This window comes from Balaenoptera physalus (genome assembly GCF_965194825.1).
Source record: "Balaenoptera physalus genome assembly, chromosome: 4".
Classification (NCBI taxonomy): Eukaryota; Metazoa; Chordata; class Mammalia; order Artiodactyla; family Balaenopteridae; genus Balaenoptera; species Balaenoptera physalus.
The window spans coordinates 101969149-101995365 of record NC_138891.1 but is presented as its reverse complement, the minus strand read 5'-3'; the positions used below and the strand labels follow the sequence as shown (position 1 = coordinate 101995365).

Below are 26217 nucleotides of genomic sequence, written 5' to 3'. Positions count from 1 at the left end.
AGATTTTTATGTGTGTGCACATATGTGTCTGTGTCTGTTTCTTAACTCAGACATTATTTCTTGTGTCTCAGAGTAACATTGCCATAGAAATTCAATAACCATCAGTTGAATGATGACAAGAAGCAGAATGTAAAATGCTTAATTTGGTGTCCACATATTTCATTTCATATAATTTCAGAAACTGTTATCAATCATTATATTCAGAAATTCAGGTGAAAAAGTTATTTTAATAATTTTAGATTTAGATTTAAATTTGTCTTGGATAACAGGGTCTCAGTAAAAACTGGCAAATAATTTTAACTTTAGATATGTTTTTACTTTTGTCAGAATAACTAGTACCTTACATTTGGGTCCTTGTAATCAATATGATTCAACACAATGGTATAAGTAAATATAAATCACCATCAGATTTATTTAAAAAGTGGTTCAATACATTAGAAACGAATACAATTCTCCACGATGGGTCTTCTGGATATTTCATATATTGGCAAGATACTTGCATTGAATGAACAAATAAATTAAACATGTCCTCACTTGGCACAACCACCTGAAATAATTGTTTATAAACAAATTAAATCCCCAGAGGGAATTTTTCAGCTAGGATTTGCAGTGAAGAAATATTATTCAATATTTGAGAGTTATCTTTTTTAGCAATAATCCTATTATGCTCTGGGTTACAGTACTATACCTAAAATGATGGAAAATATCTGAATGTAAGTGAAAGGAGGTTAAACCAGTTATTAGAGTATTCTAAAGGCCTTGTACTTGTGAAACAGATAATACAGATATTGATACATTTTTAACTTTGTTAGTTAAAGATTACATGTTAATATCTCATGGATGTACACTATAGGAACAAAAATATATTATCTGTCTTTTAGATCAGTGAAAGGAAAAACAATGGAACAATAAAACATTCAATGAAAAGAAGACAATAAATGAGGTGAAAACAAAGCAGAGGTATAAAAAATGTTGGCAGACCTGTATTCATGTATGTGCATAACAATAAAATACGTAAATGAAATAAATTACCTAGTGACAAGTAGATTTTGTCAGATTAGATAAGAAAATGACCCTAATCCTGTCATATGCTATATGCTATTTATAACAGATATACTACTAACAATTTTAAAAAGAAAAAAAGATATACTAATAATATAGTGACAAAAAAGAATGAAGTAAAAGGGAGGACTTAATTTACAGGAGCTGAATACGTTGTTGAGAGACTGGGAACCTTTTTGTACAAAGAGCTATCTGGTATTGTAGGTTTTGTGGGTTGTGTAAGGTCTCTGTTACAACTTCTCAATTCTGCTGTTGTAGAATGAAAGCAGGCATGGACAATACTTAAAGGAATGAGTGGCTGGGTTCCAATAAAACTTTACATAAGGAAGCAAACTATGGATGAGATTAGAAGACCTGAACAATCCTTACTATTGAAACAGCTAAATCGCCGAATGAAAAAGAATGTTGAGCAATGAAAACAGTATGGAATTATGAAACACCAGCTCCCTAAATTAAGCGAAATCAGGAATCCTGGGGACAAATAAATGTTAACCCAAACTTTGTCTCTGAGAATTTCTGAAAAAATACTATTGTCCTAATACCCTCCCTGGATTACTGGTCTATTTTTGTTCTATTTCATTTCCTATTTTTGAGACTAAATTTTATATGGTCATCCTTATATACAACCTATCCACATATTCTCTTCTTAAAATATTTCAAGTATGTTTTTTTCTTCTCATTATGATTGATCTCCCCTTGTCAAAGGCAAAAATGACCTTCATATTGCAAAATATAAAGGCCATTTCTCTGTTCTTGTCTGCCTCCTCGTCTCTGCAATATTTGGCCTGGGTGCTCCCGCCATCCTTATGGAAACACACTCTTCCTTGCCCATTGGGCCATCCCAGGCTCCAACTTGACTGGAATATCATTACTCTCCTCACGACTCCCCCTTTCCTCTGGAACCTCTGAATGTGGTTGTATGAGACCTCTTTATGTTCTCTATCTATAAATTATCTTTAAGGTATCCCATCTAGTCTCATGGATTTAAAAGGCCATCTACCATCCTACATATGCAAATCTTTGCCCAAATGGTTGCCTCAGCCTTGACTTTATTTCCTATGTCTAGACAATGAATATACAACTTGACAATCACATAAAGTTTACATGCCAAAATCAGAAAAGTGTATTCCTGTGCACTGCCTTACACACACACACACACACACACACACACACACACACACACATCTCCCTTGCTGTTCCCTCAGTCTTTCTCACAATAACCTCTACCCCATAACCAACCGGTAGTCAAGCAAAAACATGAGATACTTTTGATTTCCCTATTTCCTCCCACACATACCTTAATCAGTTAGGTCTGTTAAGTTATCATATGTTTGGGGTACATATTAGGCTATAATAAATGTTTGCAGTATTATGTATAATAAAGCTGAGACTTGAACAATACAAACAAAAAAACCCCTCAATTTAATAGATACATCTAAACAATGTTGTAATCTATAACAGAGTACAGACATTATTCACTTAACTACGTATTTGCTATCCCATATCCTCCTTCCCTCAAAAAAGGACTCAATTAATTACAAAACAAAAAAGAATTTTTGTAGGAGCCTACAGACATGTTGATTAATAAGATAGATTATGACATAGAATAAGTCTAATTACGTGGATTCTTTCATAAAGAAAATATCATTGAGGCGGCATTCAGCTAAATATAAGAGGAATATTTAGCCATCACTTAAGAATAGACACACAGATTAGTAGACAGAAAGCTGAATTTAGAAAACCCAGGCTAGCTACAGGCTTTTTTCTTAATTTTTATCCCTAATTATATTTATGAATGACAAAAATCTTTTAAAGATAATAAAAATAAGTGCATTCCTACATATTGGCTGGCTTTAGAAATTAATAAAAACCCATGTTAAATATATTACCAGTCAACAGTTTGTCTAATGCTGAAAATATTTTCAAAATATAAGGCAACACCTTATGAGATAAAAAAATTTGATAACAAGAAAGCAATCTTGATCCTATATGCATTAAAGACAAGGTATTTTTAGTAGTTTGAATATAAACAACTTACAGAGAACTTGTATCTGTTTAGTATTGGATTTTATACTTTATTTTAATAATCAAGCAAATAGGGTGACCCATTCTTTGGATATCAGTCAGCCTCTTTCCCCAGCCACTCCTGTTATTGTCCAATGGGCTCATGAAAAAACAGTCGTGGTGGTAGGTTCTGCATGGGTTCAGCAACATAGACTTCCATTCATCAAGGCTGAGCTGATATAGCCCCTGCTGAATGCCCAATCAGGCAGCAGCAGAGACCAACACTGAGTACCCATTATGACACCATTCCCCAGGGGAGTGAGCCAGCTACCAGATGTGCAGGTTGATTACATTGGATCACTTCCATCATGGAATAGACATGTACTCTGGGTACAGATTTGCCTTCCCTACATGTAATGTTTCTGCCAAGGCTGCCATTCATTTGCATACAGAATGCATTGTCCACTGTCAGAGAGTTCCACAAAGCATTGCTTCAGATCAAAGAACTCACTTCACAGCAAAAGAAATGTGGCAATGGGCCCATGCTAGTGGGATTCACGGGTCTCACCATGTTGCTCATCATCCTGAAGCAGAAAGATTGATGGAATGGTGGAATGGCCTTTTGAAATCTCAGGGCTAACATTCCTAGCCATCTGTGGAAATGTAAACTTACGGGCCTATATCTAGGGATCACTGGTCCATTTTATATAATTCATGCCTGAGTTTCCAGCCTGTTGGCTTGCCCTACAAATTTCAGCCTGCTAGCCCCTAAAATCACATCACATGAGCCATGTGTGTGTGTGTGGGGGGGGGGGGTTGTTCTTATATACCTCCAAGGTCCTTGTATCCTAGTACTGCCCTGACTTGAAGCACATATAACACTTTCCCTTGCTCCCTTATCTAAATACACTTAACCATTCTTGCAACTTGAAAACACGCCAGGCCTGTTTTTGCCTCGAGATTTTGCACTTCCTGTTTCCTCTGCTAGTAATGCTCTTCCTACATAGATCTATAAAGCACACATCCTCACTTCCATTAGATCTTCCTTCAGGTCTTACTCAAAGTTTGTCTTCTCATGAAGTCTTCTTTAACACACTCCCAAACTCTATTTTCTTTCCTTGCTTTATCTTTTTTTTCTTAGCACTTACTTCTATTTAATTACCATAAAATTTCCTAATTTGTCTCATTTATTATGTGTCTCCCTAATTAGAATATAATCAGGGATCTTTTGTTATTTTCTGTCTCTCCAGAGCCTTGAAAGGTACCTAATACATAGGAATTGATCAAAAATCTTAATTAAATTATACATTTTTACAGCTCCCTGCTATGTGTATATGGAGAACACAAATGGTTGGATTCATCCTGAGCTGGTGATTCACCGGCAAACGTGACAAAAGGAAAGGAAATTAAGGGGGATGAGGTTAGTTGTAGGGAATTATTAAACTGAGAAATCATGGAATCTGTAATAAATAAGGAGGAAAATGTATATAGGGAGAGGCTGATGGATTGAATGTCATAGAATTGAGTCTCTATGAAATCTTTTAATTTTATGTATGAGGAAACCCCAAATCACAGTTATATTACCTTGCTAAGGTTTAAACACATAACTAGGGGTATGGTGAAAAATTGACTTTTGTATCTTGACTCCTAAAATGTACAACCTCTTATTTTCCCATGGTCATTAACCTAAAAGAGGGAGGGAGAGGGGGAGGGAGAGAAAGAGAGAGAGAGGGAGAGAGAGAGAGAGAAAACATGAGAAAGAAAGTCATGTGGAATTTTATTCCCTAACACTTAAGAAGAAAACCAAATTCTGTTGCTATCATGTGGGCTTAAAATAGCAATAGATGTTTTTATATTAACTTTAAATCAGCATCAGTACTTGAGGGATAATGTCCATATGCTTTTATTTATTTTAGTTTACAAGACTAAGAATATGGCATTAACATTACAAAAAAACAAACAAACTGTAGAATTTTTCTTTCATTTTGCCTACTTATGCAGATGCAATATGATGTGTGTATGCTTCACCCTTACTGAGCTCTATGTTTTCTACATGCAATGAAATTTTCTTAAGGAAGAAAGTGAAATTTCAGTGTTTTGGAAACAGAAGAGTAAATTTTTACCTTTGTCCCCTTATTTTTTTTTTAATAACATCTTTATTGTAGTATAACTGCTTTACAATGTTGTGTTAGTTTCTGCTGTATAACAAAGTGAATCAGCTATATGTATACATATATCCCCATATCCACTCCCTCTTGCATCTCCCTCCCACCCTCCCTATCCCACCCCTCTAGGTGGTCACAAAGCACCAAGCTGATCTTCCTGTGCTATGCAGCTGCTTCCAACTAGCTATCTATTTTACATTTGGTAGTGTATATATGTCAGTGCTACTCTCTCACTTCATCCCAGCTTACCCTTCCCCCTCCCCGTGTCCTCAAGTCCATTCTCTACGTCTGCATCTTTATTCCTGTCCTGCTCCTAGGTTCATCAGAACTTTTTTTTTTTTAGATTCCATATATATGTGTTAGCATACGGTATTTGTTTTTCTCTTTCTGACTTACTTCACTCTGTATGACAGGCTCTAGGTCCATCCACCTCACCACAAAACCTCAATTTCATTTCTTTTAATGGATGAGTAATATTCCATTGTATATATGTGCCACATCTTCTTGATCCATTCATCTGTCGAAGGACACCTAGGTTGCTTCCATGTCCTGGCTATTGTAAATAGTGCTGCAATGAACACTGTGGTACATGTCTCTTTTTGAATTATGGTTTTCTCAGGGTATATGCCCAGTAGTGGGATTGCTGGGTCATATGGTAGTTCTATTTTTAGTTTTTCTAAGGAACCTCCATACTGTTCTCCATTTTTTAAAACGTGCATTCCAATAGTATCTTACCTGTTCTGAAACAGACTCCTCTGTGTGTATGTGTATGTGTGTGTGTTACGGGGGGAGGGGTCATTTATCATATCCTGGGTTTCTGTCTTACTTCATTAGAAGCCCATATTTTTCTTAAATAATAAACAAAGGACATTTTATATATCTTCTGCTTTGTCTTTAAACCAGTTCATATACTCTAAAACGTAGTGTGAGAAAATCATGGTTTGACACATAAGTTCTTTTAAAATTGAGACTTGTCTCAATACTAATGTCGGTTTATTGGTATAATATTGGCCCTTTTATTTTCTCTTATACTGTAGAGCAACATGAAATATTGTTTATTCAAGCATCAGTTCAGTGTCCTAAACTTCCTTAATAAACCTTATGATCACCAGCGCCTAAGCAACTTGTGGTAGTAACCCAATCTCCAAAGCACAAATGGTTCCACTGTGTACAGAAAGAGTTAAGATGTCTTCTCAACTGAGTTACTTTCTCCCAGAGAGTGACTTATGGGGTCTATTAACTTCAAAGAGATTACAAATGAACACAAGGAATTGACCTGCCTTGTTTGAAATATACCCTAATCTTTTCCATTCAAGTGGGAAGCATGAAATAGATTTGTACCTAATTTATAGGTCCCAAATTATCTGCATTTAATCAATAGTTATTGAGCACCTACTGTGTGAAATACATGAGAGAGTCACACTGGAGAATACTACTATGTAAAGCACACTGTCACACTCCTGGATGATTTACACAGTTGGGCTTTTTCAATAATGTCTGAGGGTATATAAATCAGAAAGGTGTAAGAAAACATTAATTCCAAAAGGAAGAGAAGGGAAGAAAGAAATAGGCCATGCTAAAAGCACTGAACTAAGTATCTTGGTGAACATAAACATACATAATACATTTAAACGTTCTGGGGCTTCCCCGGTGGCACAGCGGTTGAGAATCTGCCTGCCAGTGCAGGGGACACAGGTTCGAGCCCTGGTCTGGGAAGATCCCACATGCCGTGGAGCAGCGGGGTCCGTGAGTCACAACTGCTGAGCCTGTGCCTCTGGAGCTTGTGCTCCGCAACAAGATAGGCCACGACAGTGAGAGGCCCGCGCACCACGATGAAGAGTGGTCCCCGCTTGCCACAACTAGAGAAAGCCCTAGCACAGAAACGAAGACCCAACACAGCCAAAAACAAATATAAATTAAGAAAAAAAAAAAATCTTCAAAAAAATAAAAAGTTCTGAAAATGTCATGGTATGTTGATAATTATGCAATGTTTATAATTATTCAGCATTGTTTAAGTTTAAACATACTAAGGTAAAGTATTGAACTATATGCATTGTCCTAACACATAAAGAGTTATAGGTAATTTCTTGAATTTTAGTGAAATTTTGTTTTCTCTCAAATTATAGGAATAATGAATAAACATTAAGTGAATTCATAACTATGAGTTCTAGAGTCTCAAAGTCCAAGACGAAGGTGCCAGCAGGGATGGTTTCTAGTGTGGCCTCTCCAACTTGCAAATGACAGCCTTCTCACTTTGTCCTCACATGGCCTTTCCTCTGTTCCAGAATGGGGAGAGAAAGAGATCTCCGGTGTCTCTTCCTCTTCTTATAAGGACACCATTTCTATCAGATTAGGGCCCTACTCTTATGACCTCATTAATTACCTCCTTAAAGGCCTTATCTCCAAATACAGTCACATTGGGGGTTAAAGCTTTGACATGTAAGTCTGAAGGAGACACAATTCAGTCTATGACAGTAGTGAAAGAAAAAATTTTAAAAGGTATATGACCCTTGTATGATACCCTTTTAAGGAAAAATAAATGTGGTAGGGATGATGATGGCCGAGACTCTTACAGATTATGCCCATGAGATGAAGGCATTAGGAAAGCACAATTTAGTTGCTGTACAGTCAAAGAAGCTATTTACAATGCCGATAGGGTGAGCTGTGTGAAAGGGAAAATAAATAAGTAATCAGTCACTGTGAAGAATATTAGTAATTTAAATCAAAGCATGGCTATTTATTTGTATTGGTACTAGCATTATTTGTTAATTTACTTTATACATTTTCTACCTTGAAAATATTTTATTTGCTTTTTACATGTAGAATCAGAAATGACCCATGCATATACATACTGTTGCTTTATGAAAATTCTATTTCTGATACAAAAAATTTCAGAGGAAATTTCAGCTTGGAAATGTAATACCTTAAGATTTTTCCTATTTAACATCTTTTATTTCATAACAGAGTTTATGTTCCGATTTTACCACTTAATGAATAAATCTTAATATATTTACCAGCTAAGCACATCTAAGTTATACTAATACCCCACCCCTTTGTTAAGTGTGACTGAAACAGTATGACTGGCAGTAAAGGAAGGGAGAGAGAAAGAATTGTCTAAATTTCTTTAGATTAGAGGAAATGAAGAGTTTGAAAAGGTGACTGTAATAAGATTCCCATCCTGGTTGAAAATAATCAAACAGACATGCTCTTCATGTTTCCCAATTTTGGTAAATTTCTCTTCATTATTTTCCTTTTATTAATTGCTCAAATCCAAGCTAGAAGTGAAATATCCCCTTTTCTTTACTGGTTAACTCCCTCAATTTCTTGTGCTTGCTTCCTTTTCTTGAGGACTACAGCCTCTTTCCAATATCAGGTCATGTATTAACATTGCTGATCTCTGTGAAAATGCAGGTAGAATTTATCCTTCTGTTGTGAGTCATGATACAAGTAATTCAACTTGAACACGTACAGCTCCTACCCGAAGCTTATGTTAATGCTTTAGCTGCTCTATGTTCATTTTCTGCTTCTGCAACTCGACCACTATTACTTGTTACTTAAGCTTTTGATGCCAGGGAGGTAGTCATAGCTCTAAAGTATGTGCTCGTTGCAAAAAATAAGTTCAGTTAAAAATATTGAGAACTTAGCATGAACACCAGATAAAAAATAAGAAGTTTTCAAAGCAACTAGTTTTTTTTTGTTGTTTTTTTTTAAGTATACATTTCCAGAGGACTGGCTTCTCTAGGGATGACTGGCATAATCAAAGTGAGTTAATCTATACAGACAGAGTAAAATAACTGAGTATTTGATTAAACTAAATGTCTACTATTGTACTTCAGCAATAGAAAGGGACTTTACAATGCCTAACATTAAGTCTAGGTTAAGGGAAGCAAAGTGAATTTGTGAGATTCACATACTACATTAGTACCATCATTCCCACTCATCATTTCTTTGCTCAAGTGCAAACTCCTCATTTAAGAAATCTCTGTCAGGAATTCTGGGACCAAATGATGTCATATAGTTAAAGAAATTATTGTTTGGCTAATAGTTCCAAATGCATAGATTCCAATATCTTTGAAGAATAGGTAGCAGTTAGTGAAGTTCTGTCTGAATGTTCATCTCATCTTTAAAACTGAGCTTTTACCAGGGTGGTACATCTCCAAATAAACTATTTTATCTCTGTATCTCTGAAAAGAATGTTTCTTTTTTTCAATTTTTAACATACTTTGATATGTGAGACACAGTCTTTCATAATTTCAGATTCTCTGTTCATTCTAGGCATTTAATATCTGCATGTTATCGTCCTAGTTTCCCTGAAGTCAAGCTAAATATATCAGGCCACGTTGAAATGTACAAAAGTGGTTAATTTGAAAAACTATTTAATTTAGAAATTTAAGGATCAATAATATCACTAATATTGAATGACAATTATTTTAGACATTTATTCCAGAAAACAACATTAATACAAGTTGGTTGTTGAAACTGTAGGAACTATGATAATGTTTAAATGTACAGAAAAAATTCATAAGCCAAAATCCCCAAACTATTAACATTTTTAAAAGACTTTCACTCTAATTCTTTAAAAAATTTTATTTTTATTAGGACATTTAAGATCACCACTGAGTTTTTTTTTTATATAACTTGATCAGTAGTAATGATCTCTAGTCAGTAACATGCTATTTCATAGCCATTTTAAATCAGGCATATAATTTACTGAAAAAACATTAGATTGATGTAAAAACCAAGATTACTGCTTTTATCAATATTATATAATATTTGTTTCTAGGCTTTGGGTTTGAGAAGATTATTAAATCATTTCTCTTCTATTTGGAAATTACATATTTAGAAATAAATCCATAGAAAGCAATCAGAGATGTGCACAAGATTGATTTATCAGTATATAATAATAGCTCAATCTAGATGGATTGTCAAAGAATTTGCTTAGTCAGGCCGTATAATGATCAAGAAATGATAATTATATCATACTAAGAGAATCAAGTCTCAGTTTATACATTATTCACTTTGAGCCATATAATACAATGTGACTAGCAGATTATCAATTATAATAAAAGAATAAAGCTTTACTTTGAATATGGCATCAAATATAGTTTGATAAAGACAATAGCTCACCAATTTAACTTTTTTTTTTTTACAGATGATACATAAGAATGCGGTAGTTAGTACATGGAGAATGTGATTAGAGCCATGTGGGTTTCTCATAGTCACAGTGTATTTCTGCTTCAACTAGGTTGTCTTTTTATCACACAATGCTCAGTCTCTTGGTATATTGAAAAGACTGGCAAGTCACTCTACAAAAGAAAATGCAGGGCATAAAGTCTATTACACTAATGCATATATGCATTAGTAACATTTTGGAGGAAAACTATTAGGTCTGTATTATTTATATTAATGTTTCTTAGTTTTGAGGAATTTTTTTTTTTTTTAATTTTTATTTATTCATTTATTTATTTATTCATTCATTCATGGCTGTGTTGGGTCTTCGTTTCTGCGCGAGGGCTTTCTCTAGTTGCGGCAAGTGGGGGCCACTCTTCATCGCGGTGCGCGGGCCTCTCACTATCGCGGCCTCTCCCGTTGCGGAGCACAGGCTCCAGACGGGCAGGCTCAGCAATTGTGGCTCACGGGCCTAGTCGCTCCGCGGCATGTGGGATCCTCCCAGACCAGGGCTCGAACCCGTGTCCCCTGCATCGGCAGGCAGACTCTCAACCACTGCGCCACCAGGGAAGCCCTTGAGGAATTTTTTGACATTTAATACCAACTGGAATGTGTGTGGTTCTTTTTTTAACTAAGTTATTTTATAATCCTATTGTGCTCAGGAAATTGGTTTTATAGAGAGAAATCAAACAAAGTTAGCTTCTTATATATATCTGCTGAGTTTTACTTTACAGGTTTTTACAGAAATAGTTAATATTTTCTTTATCTTCATTATTAAGTTTGTTTATTCTAGGGTTTATTTGGTTTGGTTTTTCCACAAAAGAAAAATATGAACTTTTTTCCATGATAATAGTTAAGATTTTCAATTTGCATTCACTGGGTTTCATTTTTCTCGGATAATTCCTCTTCCATTATACATTAATTGTTGTTCTGCTTTTCTTTCTTGAAAAATATGCAGTACAAGTAGTCAAGTAACTCATTTTTATCCCCTATCTACGTTATATTTTGCCTATTCTCATCTTCATGTATTATCTGTTTATTTGGGGAGGACTTTATTTTCTGGCTCAATTTTCTTCAGCCTCAGTAGTGTACTTTATTCACACAGTGTATTTTATTTCCATATTGCATTTTTACTGTCTACCTTATTTATCCTCCTTTTAAAATTTCATCCCCTGTTTTGCTCAGAAACAAACACTTATTCTTGTACCATTCAAATTATAATTTTCTAGGAGCTCCAGCTGTGCAATCGGTTAGCACGAGGTGCTTACACAAATTATAATTTTCTAACATTACTTAAAAAATCTGAATGTTTTCCCCCACTATTTGCTACTAATATGCTTTGAAAATTTATCATTTCTGACTCATCCTGTGTTTTCTAGGAATGCTGCTTCTTGCCAGAAGACCACCTCCGAACTCTCCATTCTGCGGCTCACCACAGACAGTAGCGTCCCAGCCCTGCTGCACTTCTCTCTCCATGGAACCTACATGGACAGCTCCCTGGGGTTGGAGTCTTCATTTTCTAAACTAATTATATATTTTTCCTGTTTATTTCCCAAAGTTATGGATATATTCTCACAAATATGCTAAAAATATCTGCATTTATGTAGACTTAAAATATTTTTCTCTGTTTAAAAATATCTTTACTTTGTTTATCTTAATTTGTAGCTTGATTCAATAAATTTATAGGGTGAAATAGGGTTTTTCTCAATATTTGAAAAAAATAGAATGGAAGGAAAAAGAATCCTACCCAGACACATAATTACATATTTTTAAAAGTATCACATGTACAAAGAAAGTAACAAAACAGCTTTTACAGTGGAAAAATGTTTTAAATAACATGAAAGAGAATGAGAATCACAAAGGTCACGAAAATAGTCAACTAAAAAAACTGTGAACACTGAAGCATTCTTATAACCAGATATCAAGTGAATTGTGTACTGAGTGCTGAGGTTAGAGGCAGAATTTACATCCCAGTCATAAAAGTTTATAAGTACACTCCATCTTTGTATATAATTTTAAGACAAGATTGAAGTTAATTTCCAAATATAGTCCACATATTACACAGTTGACTCTATATGAAGCTTTGTATAGAGTTAAGAACTAAGAACAGTTCATAAATCCTCTCCTAATCTCTTGGCATTATATATTTTCTCTCTTTAATTCACTGCTCCAATTTAGCATCCCTAGTACCTCCTCTAGCCAAGACCTCTGAACCTTGACTTGGATAACTATAGTCATCATACCAAAAAAATTATTTTAAGCCTGAGTGCTTTCATTGCCTCTGCCCCATTTATCAGTCCTTCTCAAGCTAGTCTCATTTCCTCTAACGTATTTCAAATCACCAGAACATGAGCATTTGATTCAGAAAACAAAACCAGTAGTAACCAAAAAACTTGCATAAAATCTAAGCACAGCAACGAAGTTACAGGCACAGTTACTAAAATATATTGTATGAATTTAGCCCAAATTTCAAAAATTATTTCAGTAATTTGTTTTGGCATCATTGGCTTTTTGTTCTTTGCCATTTGTCTTCTTTTATGCCTAGAGTAGATAATCCATTGACTAAAAATTTAACAAAACCATTTCTCTCAAATGGTCGGTCACTCTAATGACTTGCTTTTGACTGAATTTTTGGAAAAGACTTTTCTCTAATTACAGTGGTTTACTTATTTTCATAATCTTTTCTTGTGTGCAAAGTACAGACAAGAGTACACTGTTGAATACACTTTTTAATGAGCATTCATCAATTTTGCAAATAAGAATTTGAGGCCTTTCCCTCCCTGTAAAGTTTGATGATATAGCAACCCCCTTAAAAGCAAACCTTTTAAAATAATTTGTAATATTTTAGGAACAGAAAATATGCCACTTGCCAGGAATATTAATCTGAAATCTTGCAGTTCAGTCACATCTTAGTCACCATCCCTTCTCTTCCTTCCCGATTATTTCCTTTCTTTCTCTTCAATACCTTCACTTTATTCACAAACTAATCAAATGCAGCTTTTCATCACAAACTTGGGAAACTCAATCTTGAACTGTTTATATAACAGCATTCAAGTTCCTAAGCCTTCAGTCTGTAACTTATAATTATCTGCCTATTCAGAAAGCATTAACTAACATCAAATTCAAAGTCATATACATCATACCTGATTGTCACTCCATCAGGTTAGACTTTTGTATATCTAAGTTTCATTTTTGTTGACAGGACTAAAGTGGAATTTAACTTGCAGCTGTAGCATCAGTACATTTAAATGTAAATTTACTTTTTCAATGAAAAATCTTCAGAACTTAGCCTGAGAATGTGAATCTAATCAAGGTATTTGCGCACACAATTTCCTGTGTAAAACATCATACGACTAATTTAGCAAGTATGCAAAGCTATCAGGTTGTAAACTTCCCTAATCCTATGTCTACTGGGTAAAAACTTTATGTGAAGTAAACTTTGAACAAAAAAAAAAAATCACAGAAACAAATGGATATACGATGCAAATGTTCTGGAGAAAAAATAATTTGATCAATTATTCGTATGTATAATATCAACCCCCAAATTATATGAGGCCACCATCAAAAGTCTGTAGCAATTTAAAGAAAAAATGCCTGCATTTATAAATAACATTTTCCAAAAATATCATTAATTTTGGTGGTTGGAAACATCCAAACAAAATAAGCTTAGATTCCAGTAATGACTATATATTTAATACAACCTCTGATAATTTGTCATTTAAATTTGAACATATAAATTATTCAAAATTAAAAACTACAAGAGAAAATATGACAGTAGTCAATGTTTCCATACCACTTCCAGAAGATTACTGTATACAAATTTAGAAATAAAATATTGAACACGTCACGTATAGTTTTGTCTTTTGAACATAGGTAATCAATCACTTGAAAAGAATAAACATATATAATTTATTAATTCCAGTTTTACACTGAAATTACACACTGTATTTCTATTTTAGTTTAAATATAGACTCGAGATTTGTCTGTTTAGAATAAAAATAACTTGCAATTTATTCAATTAAATAAAAATAAACAAACTAAAGAAACTACAAATCTCATTATTTGAAGTCATAATGATCCTTCTAAAATGCTGACTAAGCATTTCTTTAACTTTGGAACAGGTGACTTTTATGACAAAATTATCCACACCTTTTCATTAAAATATATTTGACAGTTACAATACATTTTCCAGTTTTTTATAGTTCTATCTAGTATAAAATAGAAGAAAATTATCTCTAATAGTGTTCATTCATTTTCTATAGTTTTTTAGTTTTTTATAGTTAAAATTTAAATTTAGCACACAAATGATGACAGAAAAAGCTCCAAAAAATGTAAAAATCATACTTACCTCTTATCAAGCTCCAGAAAATGATAAAAACCATAAGTACCTCACCTTCTTCCACAGATTTCACACAAGAATTTGTCAGTGATCCTGGTCAACCTATAAACACAACAATCAGTTAATTCTGAATGACCTTAGAAGGAAGATGTGATTAACAGATGTATTTTTTTTTATTGGCTGATTTGTGTTTTACTTTCAATGAAATCAACTAGCTTGTGTGTTAAGTCAAATTTTGCTCGAGGCAACCTATCACTCAGTGTGATAAGGAAACTATTATCCTCCTGGTTTGTTTTTTTTAATGTTTGTTAGCTAGTAAGACTAAGATGCACCTGGTGTAATATTCTTGATTGTTTCAAGAGAGGCCACACCAGAAACCAATCCTACTGTCAGCTTGATCTTGGAATTCAAGCTTCCAGGACTGTGAGAAAATATATTTCTGTTACATGCTGCAGAGTGTACACACACACTTGAAACCAGTAGGAGTATGATGGATTCCAAAAGCAGCAGTGATTGTTGATTTCATAGCATGTACTCCTTCTGTATTTAAAACATACTTACATTCTTTTTCTAAGCAATACTGTATGCTGAGTCCCAAGCACAATTTTTATTTTTAACCATATCATAATTGGCACTAAACTACTTAACCTGTTTCTGAGGTGTGAGTTGCAATAGAAGTCCTTCCCAATACTCATCATCTTCTGTCACATTCCTTTCTAAATAACTATGGTCTTTTGAACTAGATGCTGATGCATCCATGTCTTCTGATTTTCATGAGGTTAGTGATCTCACTATGGCATTCAATGATAAGTACGGGTAATACAGGTAAATACTGACAAACATATTGTTCCAAGTTACATGTTTACCAACAACTTTGTTGTGCAATGGAAATTCAGTTTTTTGTTTTGGAATAAATATACATTTCTCTTTATCAGCTCACTAACAACAAATGGCTGACTGCAAAATAAAAGAGTGAGCAAACAGGAAAACAAACAAGAAAATAAAGACACACACCTAAACTGCACAACTGTCACACCAAACGGACAGAAAAGAAAGAATGGAGTACCTTCTGTCAAGCTTTCCATAGACCAGAAGGAGTTTGCGGTTCCTAGCTTCCGTTGACTGCCCTTTGTGTTGCCAGTGAGATCTACGAATGTAGGGCTGAGGGAGATGGCGGTTATGATGCATCTGAAACGAGTCAGAGAGATGGGTCATTCCAGCTGGTCTTCCTGTATTAATCACCTGTTGAAGTGAGAACTTCCTACTCACTATACCTACATTTCATACACTATTAGGAAGACCATAACAGAAACTGGAAGCAAAAATGGAGGTTTATGGAACAGCATTTATTTTAAGGCAGTTCTTAATAGTAATAATAATAATAGTAGTAGTAACAGTAATAATTCATTAAAAATGAAAAGTTTGTTAAATGCTGGGACTTGAGACAACAGGACTAGACTGGCACTTCCCTGGACAACTGGAGAAATATGGACATCTTAATAAATGACACTGCATTTTTGCCTGCTGCAAATGTATTCTTTGCAATGAAATCCAACAACTTTAATAGGATATTTCTTTGTGTATGTCATTATAAATTGAATTTCTCTGAAAAGCACTTTGCCTTTCAAATGTTTCTAAAACTTGTTTTAAATTAAAAAAAATTCTTGTAGCACATATGTAAATATTTGTTCTCTTTCATTTAAGTTTTTCTTCTTTGGGAAATACAGTTGTAGGCATGTTGGATCAACTTTTCAGGTATATACATTTGTTTCTCTATATTTCTTTTCATTTTGTTCTTTATTATACTTCCATTTTGCTGTTATTTTTAAATATTTCTCTTACTATGTTTTCATCAGCACCGTTTTGTCCTTATATCCCTTCAAAATTTTCCTTCATTTTTGTAATAGTTTATTTCTTCCACATCTTACCTGCACGCTGCTCAGGCATGTGTCATCCATCTTCCTTTCTCTTAAATCATGAATCTCTCCATTAAGATTTTAAATATGAAAAATAGATAGCAATTGTTTTTATTGGCTCAGTAGAATATTTAGGGAGGGAGGAAGCTAGTTATTTAGCATTTGCATTTTCTGTTAATTCTCCATTTTTTCTCTCTTTTCGTATGCATATTTTTCTTGTTTCTATTTAATTTCTCTTCTTAGAGGAAGATGGGTATTTTTGTTTTCTGGAAAGGTGATATAGAGTAAGTTTATTCTGTAGTGAACACACAGAATAGTGTTCAAAGTATGTAACTGTTCTCCAAAACTCACTTTTTTTCCAAGTACATTTGCTTAACTGTTATATCTCACTACCAAATAAAGAAGCTGTGAGTTTTTCACAATAAAAATTTCTTTTGTGCCTCATAACCACTGAGAAATATTAATTCATGCAAATGCGGCTTGATAACTGTGTGATTCCACCTAGATCTAGGGAAGCACCTGCTGTTGGCCTTGACATTCCATTCTTGCTGTTACAAATAAGGGATTTAGATTTTGCATCTATATGTATACTATACAGCTCTGATATGTACTTTACTTGCTCTTTTTCTGATCTGAAGTTGTGGAATTTTTCTTTCAGCTTCATACATTTGACACATTTTGTTTGGTTTTCACTGCTATCTGAAACTTTAAAAAAAATCTATTTTGTGTTCTAGTTTTCTGAAATAGAATCTGTGCTTTTATTTCTCATTATCACAATTTTTTAGTTTATATTCATAAACAGAAGAGACAATGCTGACATTACTTCACAAACTTCTAACTCATGTACCCTTTTTTATTGTTTGTGCATATACTTGCTTACCAAAATTTTTATTGTTACATAATTTTTCAAGATATATGTAAAATATGACATTGGCATTATGATTTATGTGAATTTATGATTAAATTACTATTTACATACAAAATTTACATAAGAATCTTGAAACTAACACATGAAACATTTCTCCATAGAAAATAGCAAAGCAATAAACATTTAAACTTACATTTGGCCATTCCTATCTTTTTTTTCTTTAATGGCACTTAATTGTTTCTTAAAATGTCCCTTGGTCTTATTTAATTTCATCACTAATATTCAGTAGTTTTTAAATTCAACAAAATTTGTGTACATATCTTTTTATTTATTATAATTGGCATAAGAAAAAAACAAGATCTAAAATAAAGAGACAGTTCTTGCCATAAAATACTTCTCTCTATATATAGGAAGAAAGAGATATCACAACTTCATCAGAGTCATAGGAAGAAAAACCTCATCATTTTGTAATAAATTTTAATATACATGTTTACCTTTCCAAAATACTAGTTGTGAATAAAAATGAATGCAACTATGTGCATGTATCCTTATTCTTCCTCAAATACATCTTATCTATCTTAAAGATAAACTGGAACAATCTATAACATTATGACTATTCTTTATTATGAATATTTATATTCATCAGGAAACTTAGCCGATGTTATACTAAAATTTAGTAGTGCTGAAACATGTGTGAGTTAAGAAAGTCACTTGCATTGTGAATCTAATTTTATTATAAAAATGTTACAACTTGACAAGTATGAGGAGAAACTGGAAACCTCATACAGAGCTGGTAGAATGTGAAGTGGTGCAGTTGCCTTTGCAAATAGTCTGGGATGTTCCTCAACTTCTTAAACATAGAATCACCAGCAGTTCCACTCTAAGGTATATAGACAAGATAAATGAAAATATACATCTATGCAAAAACTTGCACACAAAATTCATTGCCACATTATTTACGATAGCCAAAAAGTTGACACAATCCAGTGGTTAATCAACTGATGAACTGATTTCAAAGTGGTATATTCATACATTAGAATATTATTCACCAATAAAAAGAAATGAAGTCCTGATACATGTTATAGCATAAATGAATCTTGAACCCATTATGCTAATAGAAACAAGCCAGTCACAAAAGAACATCTACTATATGATTCTATATGAAATATCCAGAACAGGTAAATCAATAGAGACAGAAAATAAATTATAGGTTCCCTAGGGCCCATAGAGGTGAGGCTAGGGGGAATTAGTTGGGGATGGAATGTGAGAATGCTAGTGGTTATGCACCTTCTTTTTTGGCAGGGAGGGGATGTTTTAAAATTAAATTTTGATGGTGCTTTCACAAACCTGGTAATTTTCCAAAAGAAAATCCATTTAATTGCACACTTTAATTGGGTGAGTTGCATAATACGTGAATTATATATCAAAAAGATTCTAAAAATATGAGTATTTTCTCTGAGAACCATTTAATTTCAAAATCATTATATTTTATACCTTACTGATTAGGTAGTATATGAAACTCTACAGTGAATAAAAGCTACTTTGAACATATGGAAGATACTAAAGCATAAGACATTTAATCCAATTCCCAGTTAAACTGATATAGATTAAAATAAAAATTCTGGCACATTCTGCAGCAATCTTTAATAGATGAGCTCTCTAATGCTGAATTTATACTAACATTGTAGAAACATTAATCATGAGTTTTATTATAAAATGCTACCCAACTATTGTACATCTAGAATTAGATATTGAATGACACAAAACTGATATTTAAATTAATTTTTAAAAATACAACCAGTCCTCGAAAAAATGAGAACCATCATTTCCGACAGCTATTCACTGACAAAACTCCGAATAGGTTTGATTTTTGTTTGGCTATTAACTCATGCATAGTTAGCTAACCACACACACAAAAAGTCAACAATGCAATTTGAGAAGTCTCACCATTGATAATTGAGACATGTCTCATATTGATTCAGGAAGTACTTTGGCTTATAATTTAACATTTTCAGCTTGATGTAATAAAATAAGCATCCAATAAACTGTTCACCTACACAGAGAGCCATGCTACTTCAATTACACTCAAGTTGATTGAGGCCAATTTAATGGTAATTAGTAATTTACAAGGTCAAGAGGCTCACATTTCTCTAACTCCATGATGATTAAATGGTCACAGCTCACATGTGGATAAGAATACCAAGTGAAGTAAACATATGAAAACCATGTTTAAAAGGGGTTAGTATTTTATGTATCTAAATAAATAATCCCCAAATTAAAATCAGCTATTTTTCATAATATTCAAGGATTTGTTTTTGCTACTGACACATTTTACATTTATAACTGTTTCTAAACACAAATACAAAACATCTGTGATTTATTTCCATATCTTGAGTTCATTTTCAGTCCTTACATAACTCTCCTCTTAGGTTTGGTACCAGGTTTCTCTTTTAAGAGCAGTGAAGTCATGTGACTTTTTCTTGTGTAGATGTTTTCTTAATTATAAAAATCTTTATTTTTGACTTCATCACTAAATTACCCAAAGGCCAAAATGTATTTATAGGTAAACACTTTTCAAAGTATTGCACATAACTCAGATATCTTAAAAATGAATGAGTATTACAAAATAAAACAAGAAGTAACTGAACTAGAAATAGAATCTAGCTTTCTTTATTCCCTTTTATATTATAGTAAATATTAAATATGTAGTATATTTTTGTAAAACAAAATACAGTCTCTTTTCTTCTCTCATATGTACAGCATACATATATACCATACTCACATACACATACATCATACCTCTCATAATATTAGAAATCATTCAGTATAATTCATTAAAATTATATATATCACCCAGCATATGTTTTAACGACAAAATGCATACTTACTTTAATTTCACTAACAAAATATTTTGCATTGCATTATCAAAAATATTAATAGTGAGATAACAATACCTTTCATTTGGAAAAAAGGGACATAAGCAGGTGCAAAATGCTTGAACATAAAACTTTCCTTTGGATGGTATAACATATTTAAAGTACTTTCTAAATTATTTCTGAAGGATTAAGTAGGTTGCATTGTTCTATAGCTTTGAATGATATTTGAGGCTGATTTTGCTAATTAGAAATTGATTGTTTTTTACATGTCTCACAAAAAAAAATGCTTAATGTAGAAGACTGACTCTGATATGGATGATTTTATAAATATAAAACATTTAGATATTTCCTTAGGCCAATGCTACATTTATAAACCATTTATAAATTCATCATACTTTGAGATCAAAATTAGCACAGCCTTGTTAATGCTTAGAAAACTGTTCTTTAAAGTTGTTTAATTCATAATTTCGATCAAAAGACTAAAATTTTATCTAAAATTCCTTGAGCATGAGATGAATATTTGAATTCAGATCTGCTGTCCTTTTCTTCACAAACTTGAAGAAACTTTGGGCAGGAGATTCAGATGTGAATAGAAAATGCAACTGTAAGAGGGAAAATATTCAAGCTTTATATAGGAAATACTGAAATATTTCAAGTTGTTTCCATGAGCATTTTATTTGAATATTCTTTTCCAGGAGAAAGAGGGGCATTCAAATCACTCTAGTTAGAAATAAATGGAAGGTTTGAAAAAAATATGTATTTTCTATCTCAGCATATTCTTATCAAATAAAAACAAAACAAATACAAACTTCACAAAAAGAGTAAATATTCCACACCTACTTTTCTGCTTTATTTCCCAGAAAACAAATTTCTACAATAGTACTTTAGTTCTTAGAAATAAAGACACTATTCCAAAAGAAAAAATTGTTCTTTAATATTTTCCTGTGATTCAACATGAATAGAGAAAAGAGAAGTTAGAAAATGTCTTAAAATAGTGTCAGAATGGAAGCATTCTTCTAAACTGATTTCAACTCATTTTTCCTTTGCATGTTTTATGATTAAGCATTGATAGGCAGCTTTAAAAAATTTTGTTTTAACAGCACTAGGAGATAAAAGTGTGCACTGAACTGTTTTCTTCTTTTTCTCACTAAACCCAAAGACTTTACCAGCTCAGATTTTCAATGGTTATTACTTCTATTTAATTTGAACCATTTTTCATACCAGCATGTATGATAAATTACACAGAAACCTGTTTAAATGAGTATTTGATGAAATAAGAGCTTTTAAAAGAGCAATAACCGCTACACACCATCTTTAGAAATGGTCTGTACATAATCATTCTTAAAGAGATGAACACATTACCCAATGGCCAGTTGTTAGTTTGAATATACTGCAAGTTACAACATGTAGTATATTATGAATAATGAGCTGAAAGCAGTGAAATCTAATCACATTTGTTAAAATCTGTTTGCATGTGTCATAAGAGTTCTCAATCACATGTTACAATATGACAACTGGAACACAAATGCTGTGAGTCCCAAGGCATTATATCATAAAAACATATCACTAACAAGGGGAATGACACTGATAAGAGAATGAAAGGACAAACCACAGATTGGGAGTAAATATTTGCAAATCAAAATCTGATAAAGGACCTTTATATAGAACATGTAAAGAACTTTCCAACTCTGTTAACAAGAAAGGAATTACCCAACAAATAAACTCGGAAAACATTTGAACACACACTTCACCAAAAAAACCAAAAATGAATTCTTGTTACATACCACAAAATGGATGTATTTCAAAATAATTATGATGCATAAAAGGAAGACAAAAAATTTACTTATTATATGATGCCATTTATATTGAACTCTTTTATGTGCAAATTAATTTATATTGCCAGAAATTTAATCTGTAGTTGTTTAGAGAAGAAGGTATTACAAAGAGGCATGAAGAAACTTTTGGGGAGAAGAGAGATATGCACATTATCTTGATTGTGGTAATGGTTTCACAGGTATATGCCTATGTCTAAATTTTCAGAACAAACCATTTAACTACTTGCAATTTTATTTTATGTAATTATATATCAATAAACATGCAATAATTTTTTGAAAATACAAATTTAAACTTTAACAAGTTTTTCTCTGTGGGAATTTTTAGAACTTATATGTTTTGGAAATGCTATGTATTTTTAGAATTGATATGTATCAATATGAATAGCAAATTTTTAAGCAGATAACTATTACATAGATTATTTTCCAAACAATATTGAAATTATTTTTTATTCATGAATATTTCACCGGACTGCATCCTTGGAACTGTGGAAAACACTATATAGCAATGGTACCAAATATCACTATTAGTCTTCTAGTGCCGTATAGTGGCGAAAACGGACACCAAGGGATGATTGACTCTGCACCAGATCCCATTCAACAGTGCAGTGGAAAGGGAAAAATTAACCTGAGTAGAGATTACATTTTTAGCTCCCTTAGTTGGAGTCATAGTACAAGTTCTTGCAATTGGTGTGTAAGCAGAAGAGATGTGTATCTTATCCATGAAAAAGTGGTTAGTAAGTATCCTTTCTCCATGTTTTCTTTCCCAATCTCTTGGCTGAAAGAGAAGGCCTCTGGGACCCTAGAACATGACAAAGTCTTAATCTATGAATTGTAAGACTTAACTTGGGTGAGAAATAAATTCTCTAAAGATTTGGAGTTAGTTACAGCTATGAATACTATCATAAACAATATAAACACTTGATCAGTGAAATTATGTAGTGTTCACTGCTCAACTTCTCTTGATCCTTGGAGAATTTCGTAAAGGCTCTGTTACCAAACACTGCTATGCAAGATACTTTTCATTCTACATACTTTGTGTACCTCATTTTCCTCAGTATTCAATATCAGACTTTAAAAGATAAAAAATGTGATATGCATCCCCCAATAAGTTTTGCTAGCTTAAATTCAAATCAAATAATTCCTTTATTTATAGCCATCATGAAAAGATAAATTGAACTCAAATCCAGCTTGATTCTGTCATTATTTTTGACATTGATTTTATACCTTTCATCAAATGCCCCTCAAAGCTATCTAGACTAAGGTATATCTTTAAACAAATACATATTGTGCAAGACATCCATTACAATAATATTCCAGTTAGCAACATAAATGGTAATCTATGTTTTAATATGGTCCTGAATATTTTCCTGGAAAAAGTTTTTTATTTTGCATTATGGAATAACTCAATTCACCATTAATGAAAATTTGATAATTGTTGATTCAATATTTGTTTCTGTAATTGTTAGGAGACAATGTTCATAATGAGGTTTTAGGAATTATATATTTGTAAATATAAATAAATGTTCCATTCATAAATTTGAATTCTTATACTCCAAGTTCTCACCATACTATACAACTTGAACTCTAAGGCCAAATTTCTATTAATTTTCAAAGAAAACACATTTTAATTTTACTTTTGGTAAATGTAATATTGTAAGTTCATATTCTGAAGCCCAAATTAAAACCGACAAATACAGAAATAATTTTGAAAGGGACTATTTTTTAAAAAATTCATACTTGCTTTAAAGATGTCAGACAGAGTTCAATTGTTAAAAAAGACATATAAGATCTAAAATGACAATGCTTAAAAATCTGATGTTATTGCAGGAAAAAGGCACAATGTAGCAAAGACCAAAGGCTGCCTCAAGCAAAGGATTCAGAGGCCACAGATGAGCTCCTGTCACCCTCCCTCTGTAAAGGCTATGCTCAGGCAAGATTCCCATTATGGATCAGAAACCACCACCAAGTGTATGCACTGAACACCTCAGAATCAAGAAGCCCAACATGGAGTATTTGATGCTTATCTGATACATGAATACTCTTGAGAGCCTCATTTACATTGTTCTCAGATCTCCTCTTCTGTTTATTTCAACCCAATCAAAATTCCAAAAGACACACTCAGTATAACCTACAATTGAAAGCAGAGAACTTTAACAGGTCTCTCTTCATGGTACAAAGATTATGCCCGTATACTGTTATAGGAAAACCAACACAATAATGGACTTAAACGCTTGACTTTCTTGTGGGATAAATTCTAGATTCTTTAAATTGGTAAATCAGTCCATTCACAGTCTGAATCCAGTCTTTTTTTCTACAAATGCAAATTCAGATCCAAACAAATTAAAATTTTCATCACTGTATTATCAAATCTGTAATTCAGCAAAAGAAACTTTGTTCTTCACATGAGCCACACAGAGGATTGTTCACCTCATGGACTCCTACTCAATCTTAAATGGGCACGTCTAATGTCAACCCCTTTAATTCCTCCCTAAGTGTCCCTGCATTTCTAGAAGGACCTGGAATGTAATCACTGTAACTTGCAACACAGTAAGATAACAAACCTTATTCAGGTAGCAGTAGTTCTAAAAAGTTCATGATTCCCCTGACCTGTATTAGGACTTAGAAATCTTCGTTTTAAATGTATACTCTTAGATTCTTGCAGATTTAGAACAAAAAAACTTAAAATTTGTATGGAAAAACAAAAGACCCCGAATAGCCAAAGCAATCTTGAGAAAGAAAAAAACGGAGCTGGAAGAATCAGGCTCCCTGACTTCAGACTATGTTATAAAGCTACATTAATCAAAACATTATGCTACTGGCACAAAGACAGACTTATTGATCAGTAGAACAGGATAGAAAGCCCAGAAATAAACCCATGCACCTACGGTCAATTAATCTACAACAAAGGAGACAAGAATATACAATAGAGAAAATACAGTCTCTTCAATACTGGTGCTGGGAAATCTGGATAGCTACATGTCAAAGAATGAAATTAGAACATTCTCTAACACCATACACAAAAATAAATCCAAAATGGATTAAAGACCTAAATGTAAGGCAGGATACTATAAAACTCTTTGAGGAAAAGACAGGCAGAACACTGTTTGACATAAATCACAGCAATATCTTTTTGGATCAACCCCCCAGAATAATGAAAATAAAACCAAAAATAAACAGATGGAACCTAATGAAACTTAAAAGCTTTTGCACAGCAAAGAAAACCATAAACAAAAAGAAAAGACAATCTACAGAATGGGAGAAAATATTTGCAAATGGTGCAACTGACAAGGGATTAATCTCTAAAATATACAAACAGTTCCTGCAGGTCAATATCAAAAATAAATAAATAAATAAATAACCCAATCAAAAAATGGGCAGAAGATCTAAAAGGACATTTCTCCAAAGAAGACATACAGCCAGCCAAAAAGCACATGAAAAGATGCTCCCCATTGCTAGTTATCAGAGAAATACAAATCAAAACTATAATGAGGTACCACCTCACACCAGTCAGAATGGCCATCATCAAAAAGTACACAAGTAATACATGCTAGAGAGAGTGTAGAGAAAAGGGAACCTCCTACACTGTTGGTGGGAATGTAAACTGGTACAGCCACTATGCAGAACAGTATGGAGGTTCCTTAGAAAACTAAAACTAGAGCTACCATATAATCCAGCAATCCCACTACTGGGCATATATCCGGAGAAAACCATACTTCGAAAAGATTCATGCACCCCAATGTTCATCACACTGCTATTTACAATAGCCAAAACATGAAAGCAACCTAAACACCCATCAACAGATGAATGGATAAAGAAGATGTGGTACATGTATACAATAGAATACTACTCCGCTATAAAAACGAATGAAATAATTTGATTTGCAGCAACACGGATGGACCTAGAGATGATCACACTAAGTGAAGTCAGAGAAAGACAAATACCATGATACCACTTATATGTGGAATATACAAAAATAATACAAA

The 26217-nt window shown here is 33.1% G+C and overlaps 1 long non-coding RNA gene across 1 annotated transcript; it reads left to right on the top strand.

Annotated features, from left to right (window-relative positions):
- On the top strand, nucleotides 1–25605 carry LOC309660172. The gene is made up of 2 exons (XR_014263233.1): nucleotides 1–10647; nucleotides 10973–25605. It is a non-coding gene; the product is annotated as an uncharacterized lncRNA (long non-coding RNA).
- The last annotated feature ends 612 nt before the right edge of the window (nucleotides 25606–26217 follow it).